The sequence below is a fragment of the Urocitellus parryii genome, chromosome 10 (genome assembly GCF_045843805.1).
Source record: "Urocitellus parryii isolate mUroPar1 chromosome 10, mUroPar1.hap1, whole genome shotgun sequence".
Taxonomy (NCBI): domain Eukaryota; kingdom Metazoa; phylum Chordata; class Mammalia; order Rodentia; family Sciuridae; genus Urocitellus; species Urocitellus parryii.
Window position 1 is genome coordinate 125,636,895 of NC_135540.1, and position 10,786 is coordinate 125,647,680.

Below are 10,786 nucleotides of genomic sequence, written 5' to 3' on the forward strand. Positions count from 1 at the left end.
CTTTCTTTGATTAATGGAAAGTGAAGAAATGTTTCCTAAATACACAAAATTCAGGAAATCTAATGACATCTCCTGTGAGAGCCAAACCTTGACTAATGCATACATACACAAACGTATGGATGTATGTGTGCTGCTTTACCTTTGGGTGGTCCTGCATGCAGTCTAATACTTTTATAACCATCAAAGGAGTCTCTGCCTGGCACGAGCAAAGGAAAGGTTTAAAATGAAAGTGGTGAGATCATTAAGTAGTGATTAAAAGCACAGATCATCAGTAACTTATGGTGGCACTGCACTATTACAAGAGTGAAGGTTTTGAGGATCTAAGTGAAACCAAGAGGACACTTCAATAAACCTCCCCAGATTTGCTTCCTTTTACTTACTTGCTTATAGTTGACTTTAAAAATTACAGAGACCACTCAGCTGAGCACTAGCTCATTCTACCAGATAACATCTGGCTCACTCTTCATCTGGGCCTACACAGGTGTCTGTCTGACGGGTGAACTATTTGACCTCAGAATGCCAAAGTCGCCACTCTGAGACCACACTAATGGGGTAGTTTTCTCGACTTTTGTCCTATGAAGAGCTATGAAGATGGATTATGTGTGGATGAGCCACTGACTACTTCATCTCCCTTCACCTTTCCCCAGCCCTGTTTCATACTCTGTTGCTGCTGCTGCTGCTTTTTTTTTTTTTTTTTGGTACCAGGGATTAACTCAGGGGCACTCAACCACTGAGCCACATCCTCAGCCCTATTTTGTACTTTATTTAGAGATTGGGTCTCACTGAGTTGCTTAGGGCCTCGCCATTGCTGAGGCTGGCTCTGAACTCAGAATTCTCCTATCTCAGCCTCCCAAGTGACTGGATTATAGGTGTGAGTCACTGCATCCGGTACACTCTGCTTCTTTATCCCATAAATATTCCCAAATCTTATCCTAGGGGAGAGAGATTTGAGACTTATTGTCTTGTCTCCATGCTTGGCTGCCTTGAAAATAAACTTTCTCAAGGCTTGCTTCAGTGACTGGCATATTGTGTAGCAGGCAAAATGAATCTGGTTCAATAGCATAACTGGAGGTGGCACTGAGGAAGACAAGAATAAGGCCTACAGGAAGGAAGAGACTTAACTTTCAGAGTTTGTTTCATTCATGTTATGTACTTAGTTGGTACTTTGTTGTGTTATAAATTTAAACTATGTAAACTGCAAAGCTGTTATGTTACAGAATTAATTTACTATTTTACTGTCTTAGTCAACTGCTTTAAATGAAATTACTGAATTAAAAAATAGAGTAGTTTTTCTTTGGAGATTAGCTCCACTGTAGCTACTTCATTCTGAATACTCCTCTCCCTGCCTTCTGCACATGCATGTTCCTTAAAGACAGTGGAGTCTCTCTTGTCTGTTTCTAGCGTGCCGGACCTCTTCCCTCCTTGTCGCCTTCCACAAGCACTTCACTAACAAATGCCATTATCTATAATCCAAATTCTCTTCTCTATCTCCGTTCCCTTACTCCGTAAGAAGAAACTCTCTTTATCCCTTACACCCACACCTTCCTCAGTCTTCATACAGCAGAGGAAACAAAAAAGAATACACAGGAATAGATGGATCTCCTTGTATAATTTCTCATTTAAGCCTTGCCAACAATCCTGAGTCAGCATTTTAACCTACAAGGGAAAACTGAAGCTCAGAGAATTACAAGGTAGGGCTGACCACACATTGATCATATTATGGTTGAGGACAACAAGTCCCACAGATAAATACATACGGAAGCTATACTCTGGTGCACAAACCACTCATCTTTCTTGCCTTTCCCCCAAGAGGACTTTTCCCCTTAAAACTCACTGATGATGACCATTTGTTTTTCATATTTTTTTTAAAAAGTGTCATATAAAAACTTATTTAATGTTTCACAAAATCATTTTATTTACCTATAAACTATTTTTCAGCAAACTAAAACTGCCAAATCCGGAGGATTATACATTGTAGTAATCCAAACAGAGAATATAAAGAATTCTGTAAAGTTAAATAAACTAGAAAAATCTAATTGTGTTACCAGCTCTAGGGATTAATCAAATCCAAGCTTTTTAAAGAATTAAAGTAACCTAGCAATTAAAAAAAAAAAAGCCATGCTTTTTCCATAATAAACTGGACACGCACCATGGTTATTTTAAGCTGTATATTTTATGCTAGCCGATTTTGTTTGTTTAACTGCAGGCACACACATTGGAGACATATGGCCAAAGTAATAAATTCGTATGATTCACATTTATGTTGACTCAAATGCATGCAATAGTAAACATCAAGTTCTCAAATACAACTCTGTACACAGTGGTGCTTACTAAGAGAATGAACAATAATAATAGCAAATCATCTGTTAAAGAAAAAGCAACAAAAAATTATTATGGAACTGTAGCTCTTAAACCACATTATTTAGACCAACCATTTCTGAATTATAAAAGGATTATAAACAAACTGATAAGAAATGCCTCTGAAGTTTGTTTCTATAATGGAGAAAAAAATTATGAATGAGCTGATATTAACTTTACAAATCTTTCAATGAGAAGAGAACGTTTCACCAAGTTCAAATAGCTAAAAATAATGATTAATTTCTCATCTTAATAAAACTATTTTCCCTATGAGAATTCCCCCCAAATACAATGTTATAGGTTACTGTCACTTGCTCAACAAAGTCATTCTTTTTTTTTTTTTTTTTTTTTTTTTGTACCAGGAATTGAACTCAGGGGCACTCAACCACTTAGCCACATCCCCAGCCCTATTTTATTTAGAGATAGGGTCTCACTGAGTTGCTTAGTACCTTGCTGTTGCTAAGGCTGGCTTTAAACTTGGGATCCCCTTGTCTCAGCCTCCCAAGCTGCTGGGATTACAGGTGTGTGTCATGGCGCCTGGCTTAACAAAGCCATTCTTTATGAAGCATGTTGACACTTCAAAATACCGAACTTTTGAAAGATTCTATGAAGTTCCATCCAGATCTAATTGGGGCTCTCAGTATATACCTTATTAGTTCCTTCATTTAGTTTTGTTGCTTAAAACCAACTGATAGAAAAACTTGCATATATAATGTGTAGGTCTCCAGCAATTTCACCAAAGGTAATTCTTTACTGTAATAATAATCTAATATCTAATATGCCACAATGTTTAAGCCAATAATAATTTGGTTGATTAATTAGCTTCCTGTTATTTAAAAATGTTAGTAGTTTTAGGTATGAAGAGAAATATCAGATTGAAAAGACATCCTTCATTCTAAGTATAAATTAGAACTTTGGGATGAAACTCAAAATTGAAAGGGAGAAAAAAAAGTTGAAAGGAAGTTATTTTTTAATGTTCACCTTTTATCTACTGCTATAGTCTAAATATGTCCTCCAAAGTTTATGTTGGAAATTCAATCCCCAATGCATCAGTGTTCAGAGACTGGTCCTTATGGGAGTTGTTTCGATCCCAAGGGCTCTGCCTTCATAAATGGATTGTCATTGTGGGAGAGGATTTGTTATAAAGTTGGGTTTCGCCTCTTCTTGCCCTCCCTTTCCTGTGCATAACCTCTTGCCCACCTTATACCTCTACCATGCTACAATGTTGCAGGCAAGGACCTCACCAGATGTGGTCCCTCAATGGTAATCTTCTCAACCTCCAAACTGTAAGATATATACTATTTTCATTCACTACCCAGTCTGTGGTATTTTGTTACAGCAGTACAAAGTGGATTAAGACAGCTGCGAATATCTTGGTTTGATTCTAGTAGTCCTCAAGAACTAACCCTGGGTGTACTGGTCTGGTCACTGTGCTCAAGAAGCTCATTTCCCTCAACTCCATAGCCCCCATTCACAATACAGTCCAGACAGGAGGCCTGGGCTGGGGTGTCTATAGGATAGGTTTTCTCTGCCTCCCTTTTGTATATACTCAGCATAAAAACACAGCCTGTGGTAAGCACCAGGAGGTCAACAAGCTCTTTATTCTGAAAACAAAATACTACTTGTCCTGGGTCAGTTCTTTTAACTTTGGACAGCCTCCTAGGATCTAAGATTTATGCTATTTTTATAGCATCCTCCTAACTGACCTTTGTTGGCCAGCTCACTTTCTCACTTGGCCTGCCTGGTTCTGTGACTCAAAAGTTGACTTTATTCAATGTTCACATTATTATTCTTTTATAGTCAGAATGCAGAGGAAATTCTTTTGTTTGCTCAAGTTGCAAGTAATGAGTTGGGAGGGAGAAAAGGAAGAGAGAAGGGAGCTGTGGAGTACAAAGAGCGGATAGAGAGCAAAGGAGACAGAGAACACTGGAGCCAAGAGAGCAGTAACAAAAGACAGAGGAGAACAAGACTGCTTGAGGGAGTGTCAGAGCCACCAAGTCAAAGAGAAACAAGACAGCAATGGAGGATCTGGGTGGCCATAAAAGGGCAATTGTCCACCTCCTAACAGACCAAATCTGATCAGTCCCAAATATGGAAATGTTTTAGTTAGAATACAGAGCCTTTCTTCTGTGAAACATGAGCACAGATCACAATCTGGCTTTCCCTATAAATAATCTCACGCTTGCACATCTACCCATGGCAAGAAAGATCTGTTCAATTATTATGTACACTATTTCCAAGTTTTGCTTCCCCAAAGCCTGCCTTTTGACCAAAAACAAAAATGAAAACAAATAACAACAACAACAAAACAACCTCCACTTCAATGCTTTCATAGGTATTGCAGAGCTTCATTCTCCATGTCAGTGAAATGGGAATACTGGAGATCTGTTGTGAAGCATGAGCTAATAAATGCAAAATGTTTGGCGTGGAACACCTCAAGCACAATATTCGTTAAATGTCAGTGTAATAACACAATTGAGACTTTTCTATCTTCAGACCCACCACCAAACTCACAAGAATTAGTGATAAATATATACTGAAACTAAGATCATTTCAAAATAAAATTACTTCTTTAAATATCTGGTCATTCTCTCCATTTGTAAATTTAGAGGTTCATCAATAAGATGCCTGGTCTTCTCTCCACTTGTAAATTAAGAGATGATTAATAAGAGAAAGGCTTTTTATGCCATGACAGGATAGATGTAAATCTAAAAACTTAGTGTTGCCAGGTACAGTGGGCACACATCTGTAATTTCAGCAACTTGGGAAACTGAGGCAGGAAAATTACAAGTTCCAGTCCAGCCAAACCAACTTAGTGAAGCCCTCAGCAATTTAGCAAGACCCTGTCTCAAAATAAAAAGGGATAGGATATAACTCAATGATCAAGTACCCATGGGTTCAATTCCCAGCACCAAAACAAAGCAACAAGCACCCCCCCCCAACCTAGGGTTATCCAAATTGTATTCATTTGACAAATATTTACTGAGAACCTGCTGGCAGATACCACAGACATCCAAAATAGTACTGTTTTTGAGATGGTATCAATTAGTTTTGAGAACATATTTAATGCTAACAATAATACCCCATTTACTCAAAACATTTTTAAGTTTTGTTATCTTCAGAAGCTAAAACATCATTTTACATATAGACTCACAGAAGCTCATCTTAATCTTTGAAAGGTGATTCTAACTTATTTTTTATAACCAAAAATCAGCTGAAATAGTATCCAATAATGAATACAGAATTCATGATATGCTCTTCTAAATCTAGATATGGAGTTGGGGTGCATCTCTGGCTACTCATATCAGGTTGGAGACAACTAAACTAGAATATAGTTTAGTTTCCTTCTCAACTATTCCCTAGAAGCAAACAAAAAAGTACCAAAGAAAAAGACTATAAGCTGGTATCATGCATTTATGATAACCAGAGAAAAGGGACACAGATCTGAAGAAACAAATGCCACAAGGAGACAACATGAAAACTCATAGCTCCTGACAGATGACCAAGATAAGGTAAGATATGGTGAAGCTGGAAGTGAGTGGGAAACATGATTGAGAAAAAGAATCAATGATCTTAATGATGAAAAGCCAAACAGGGCTACCTACCGAAAGAGAGTAGGAAGAACTGGGTAAGACCAGGAGCAGTTGGGAGATGGAGAGAATTTTGGGAAGCAAAGCAACAGAATAAAGGAATTTTAATTCTTCCGTACTTCAAATTCAGAATCTCTTAGTGAAAGAGGACTAAGTCGCTGACCTAACACTCCATATTGTCCCTTTCTGACTCCATCTGCCTGCCTGCCCCATCCCTCCCCCATCTCTCATTTTTTTCTCCCTTCATTCGGAGTCACTTTCTCCTGCAGCTACCTTGGATTCCAAAAACTACAACTTGATTGATAAGCATCTTTATAACAAGGGACTGAAACTACCCCCAAGCAATTGCAAGCAGAACAGATAACCCAAAGTGAGATGGTGAGGAACCAAATCATGCCCTCAGGTGATGAGGATGTCCCAAAGCTTCACAGAACCCATCCCCATCATAGTCTGACCAAAATGATTTACTCTCAGGAGCTATACAAGCTTCTCAGCCATACAACCCGCCTTTGTGCCCTTTTCTATAAAACCTCAAAGTTTCTGTCAGTTCCTTGAGACATAGTTGATCACGGCATGTGAAAAGCTCCTTTCCTGCCCTTCATCACTGCTTCTCTTTAATTGGCATACTGGGACAGGTGACATAGCCTGGTCTGTTTGGACCAACAGAGCTGAAGCTTCATCCAAGGGCTCTGCCACTAACAGTGTATGCCTGCACACATCTGTACAAAGACTAGCAACTACCATCAGGCAGTTAACCCATGACTAGGAGGCTTTACTTCCTATATTTCAAAACACAATTTCTAAGGAGTATGTCATATCCAGTTTGGAAAAGAAACTATGTACTTTAACAAGATTTCCAAGAACTTGAAGAGAAAGATAAAACAGGCTTTTATTTTTTGCCCTCCTCTTCTGGCAAGAATTATTCCGTTTTTTCAACTCCCAAGTGTAGAAAACTAATGTACAAATTCCATTGTAATGAAACAATTTACCAGAAGTCTTCATCTTCTGTTTTCTGAAGACAAAAAAAAATTGTATTTCTGACATAATCTTAAAACACATGTGCATATGATGATACTGCCCTACCTTATTTATTAAAAAATATTCACCAGATACTGTGATTATCCTCAACAGATCTACAAATAACTGCTGTTACAAGGCCACTGTATAAGCAAATGCACTAATTCAAGAAAAATAAAAGTTTAAACATTATCAAAATCCTCACACACAGAAATTCTACATTTAAACATCTGACCACCTTAAATATTTGTAATATATATCTGATTTATGCTGAATTTCTATAGCTTTATATTTATCTTCTGAATTAAAGAGTCACCTGTTAAAGGAACAAATCCTAACACATAAAATAAATTTAGTGAATCTTAAGATGTATCATCAGGTTTTTTTTTCTAACTACAGCAATCATTTACATCAATACAAAGTAAGAGTAAATCACAACTAAGGAAATACTATAAATTCTTTCTTTCTTTTTCATTTTTTCCCCTTTGGTATTGAACCCAGAGGCACATTACAACTGAGCCACATCCCCAGATCTTTTTTTATTTTGAAACAAGGTCTAAACTGCTTAGGACATTGCTAAATTGCTACGGCTGGGCTTGAATTTGTGATTCTTCTACCTCAGCCTCCAAATTGCTGGGATTATGGCATGTGCCTGGATGGATTATTGTAAATTCTTAATTATAAACCTTTACATGTTTACCAGGGCAAACAAACAATACACACATACTCACAAAATAATAAAACATAGGTTTCATAGCTAATTAACTATTCCCTACCATCAGAAATAAGACCACTGATTTGATAATACTTGTGATGGCTATCTACAGGCTTTTGTAGCTAACATCAGTTTGGCAACATGGATTTATAAACATGGACTTATAAGACCTGAATTCCACACAGCTTTCCAGTTACTCATTACAAGAACATCTGTCCAATCCAGTACCAATGCCTACCCTTGACAGAAGTTTTAAAAAACTATATCAGGTGATACATTCATGAAACTTTCTGTTCTATTCTGTTTCTGTAAGGGGTTGGGGGGGCAGAAACTTAAGGAATTAATTTCAGAACGTGTATGAAAAACACTGGTCTATGAATTGATAAACACCAAAATGTATGCCAAGAGGCAGAATACAATATCACTCTACTTGATAAAATAGCCTTGGTTAATACCACTCTAAAGCTAGTATTGTTTTATTCTCATTTTTTCTTCTACTCCCTATTCTCCTGTTATAACCTTTACTTCAAACAAAAAAGATAAGATAAAAGAGTGACCTTTGAAGATGATGTACAGGAAGAATATGCACACCATATTCTCTTTCACCACAGACTAAAATGTATCCTGGTCATTTCTTTTCAACAAAGCAAAACAATGTAAAGCTAATAGTATTTCTGAGAAACTCTGTGCCTATAGGAGGCATACACTTACTAGAACAAAAACATAACTAATCAATGTACACTTACTAGATATGCATAGATTTTGTTCATTTCAACTGCTTTAAAATTGAAGAATAAGCTTAAAAAAAAAAGCAATGCATTCTCTACATCCAGTGCATTGACACATTCCTATTCTGAAACATGCTTTGATGCTGGTCACAAACCACTAAAATGTTTTCTTGATCCACTAATAAATGGGATGAAACCAACAATTTGAAAAACAAAGCTTCAGAGAACACAAAAATCATCCTAGCAGAGTAATAGAACCATAGATAAATTACCAGTCTCTAGTGGCTACCTTCTTTCACTGATAAAACAAACAAACAAACAAAACCAACCGCTGGGTGCAGTGGCACACACCTGTACCTGTAATCCTAGCGGCTCAGGAGTTCGAACCCCGCCTCAGAAACTTAGCAAAGCCCTAAGCAACTCGGTAAGACCCTGTCTCTAAATAAAATATAAAAAAGGGGTGGAGATGTAGCTTAGTAGTTAAGCGCCCCTGGTTTCAATCCCTGGAACCAAAAAAACCCCAAATAATGACGATTGATTTACTCTTTTTTACTTTGTCCTGTACTCTAGAAAGAGTACAGGACAAAGTAAAAAAGAATCAGGGCAGAAAAAAAAAAAAAAGAAAATAATGTGCATGCACACACACACAAATCCTGATTTGGCATTTAAAAATCATCACTATCACAGCTGATCTGCCATTTTGTCCCATGTGTCCAACCCTGCATAAGTATATGTGTACAATTATCTATGTATAGCAAATACATAAAATGATATTGCAGATTTATATAATAATATGCTTATGTCTCTATTTTTTATACATAAATTCATATTTTTTCCAGATCATTCTCACAACCTATCAAGATAACAAAGTAAGCATTAGATGTGAAGCACAGGTCAGTTGATCCCTAAGCTCTTAAACAAAAACCTATAAACTTTTAGGGTAAGAAGAGAAGTTGCCAACTCTGGCTATGCATCAAAAATCCCTCTGAAGTTCAAAGGAAACAAATGGAGGACCATGTGCTAACCCAGAAGAAATTTTACACTTTAAGTAGCAAGTATTATAGAGAAATATATTTTGTAAACAATACATTAAAAACCATTTTGTTCCAAAATATCTTTCTGTAGGATAGACACTATTGTATGCCATTACACATAAAATGCCAAGTTGAAATGAATGACTACTTTGGCTAATTAAGCACATGACTACCTTGGAATATGATTAGATCACTATCACTAGGGATATTTTATTATAAAAGTTTTGTGTAGTTTTAATAATTAAATTCCATTAGGAATTTAACTTTTGGCCAGGCATGGTGGTGCATGCTTATAATCCAGTGGCTCAGGAAGCTGAGGCAGAAGAATCTCGAGTTCAAAGCCACTCTCAGCAACTCAGGTAGGCCCTATGCAACTCAGCAAGACTCTGTTTCTAAATAAAACATAAAAAAGGGCTGGGGATGTGGTTCGGTGGTTAAGTGCCCCTAGGTTCAATCCCAAGTAAAAAAAAAAAAAAAAAAAAAAAAGAATTTAACTGTTGACATACCAAAAGGATCTTATAGCACAAGGTAACCTAGCAAAAGTCGTGGACTCTACCAATGTATTTCTGTTCATGTTTTCTATCTATGACTTATACCTCTCTTCCAAACATAGTTTCCTTTATTAACTAATAGGTTAAGAATGCTGAATCTGATATAATATTAATAAATTCAGCATTCTCGCTGTTGGTTCAATTGTACCACTCTTCAAAAAAAAGCAAAATTAGTAGCAGCCATATAGTACAAAAAATTTTTTAATATCAGTTAAGAAATAGTTTAAAACTCATTCATTTGCCTCTAAATGAAAATTCTGTGCAAAAGACAAAACTCTACTATAAATGGCCTAAATAGAACAGTTTTGTTTGGCCAAATTAGTACTCTATCTGAAGAATTTACCCTATTCAGGCTACCATGAAATGACGGCACTGAAGAGAACTATTCTATGATGTAAACCAAAAGATAATTACAGACTAACACATGAATAACCCCTAAACTATGTGGTAAAATAAATTATAGCTTATTTCTACACTATTACTATTACTGAAGGAAAATATCTACCCTCATGTCTTCCATAACCTTATCTCAAAAAGGAAAAAAAAATTCAATCATAAAACTTTCAATATTTTTAACAAAAATAGCACTATAAATCTATAACCACTTGCAATCTAAATATTAAAATATGCAATAATAAGATATAGAATCTGAGCATTCATTCTACCCATGACCCTGGGGTCACTGAGAGATTTCTTTTTTTTTTTTTTTTTTTTTGAGAGAGAGAGAGGAGAGAAAGAATTTTTTAGTATTTATTTTTTAGTTTTCAGTGAACACAACATCTTTGTTTGTATG

The 10,786-nt window shown here is 36.4% G+C and overlaps 1 protein-coding gene and 1 non-coding gene across 2 annotated transcripts in view; both read right to left on the bottom strand.

The window, feature by feature from the left end:
• The window catches only part of Rbpj (recombination signal binding protein for immunoglobulin kappa J region), a 93,273-nt gene that overhangs the window by 51,194 nt on the left and 31,293 nt on the right, over positions 1-10,786 (bottom strand). The gene's annotated exons all lie outside the window — the stretch shown is intronic.
• On the bottom strand, positions 3,817-3,947 carry LOC113193471 (small nucleolar RNA SNORA51). The gene has a single exon (XR_003302146.1). It is a non-coding gene; the product is annotated as a small nucleolar RNA SNORA51 (small nucleolar RNA).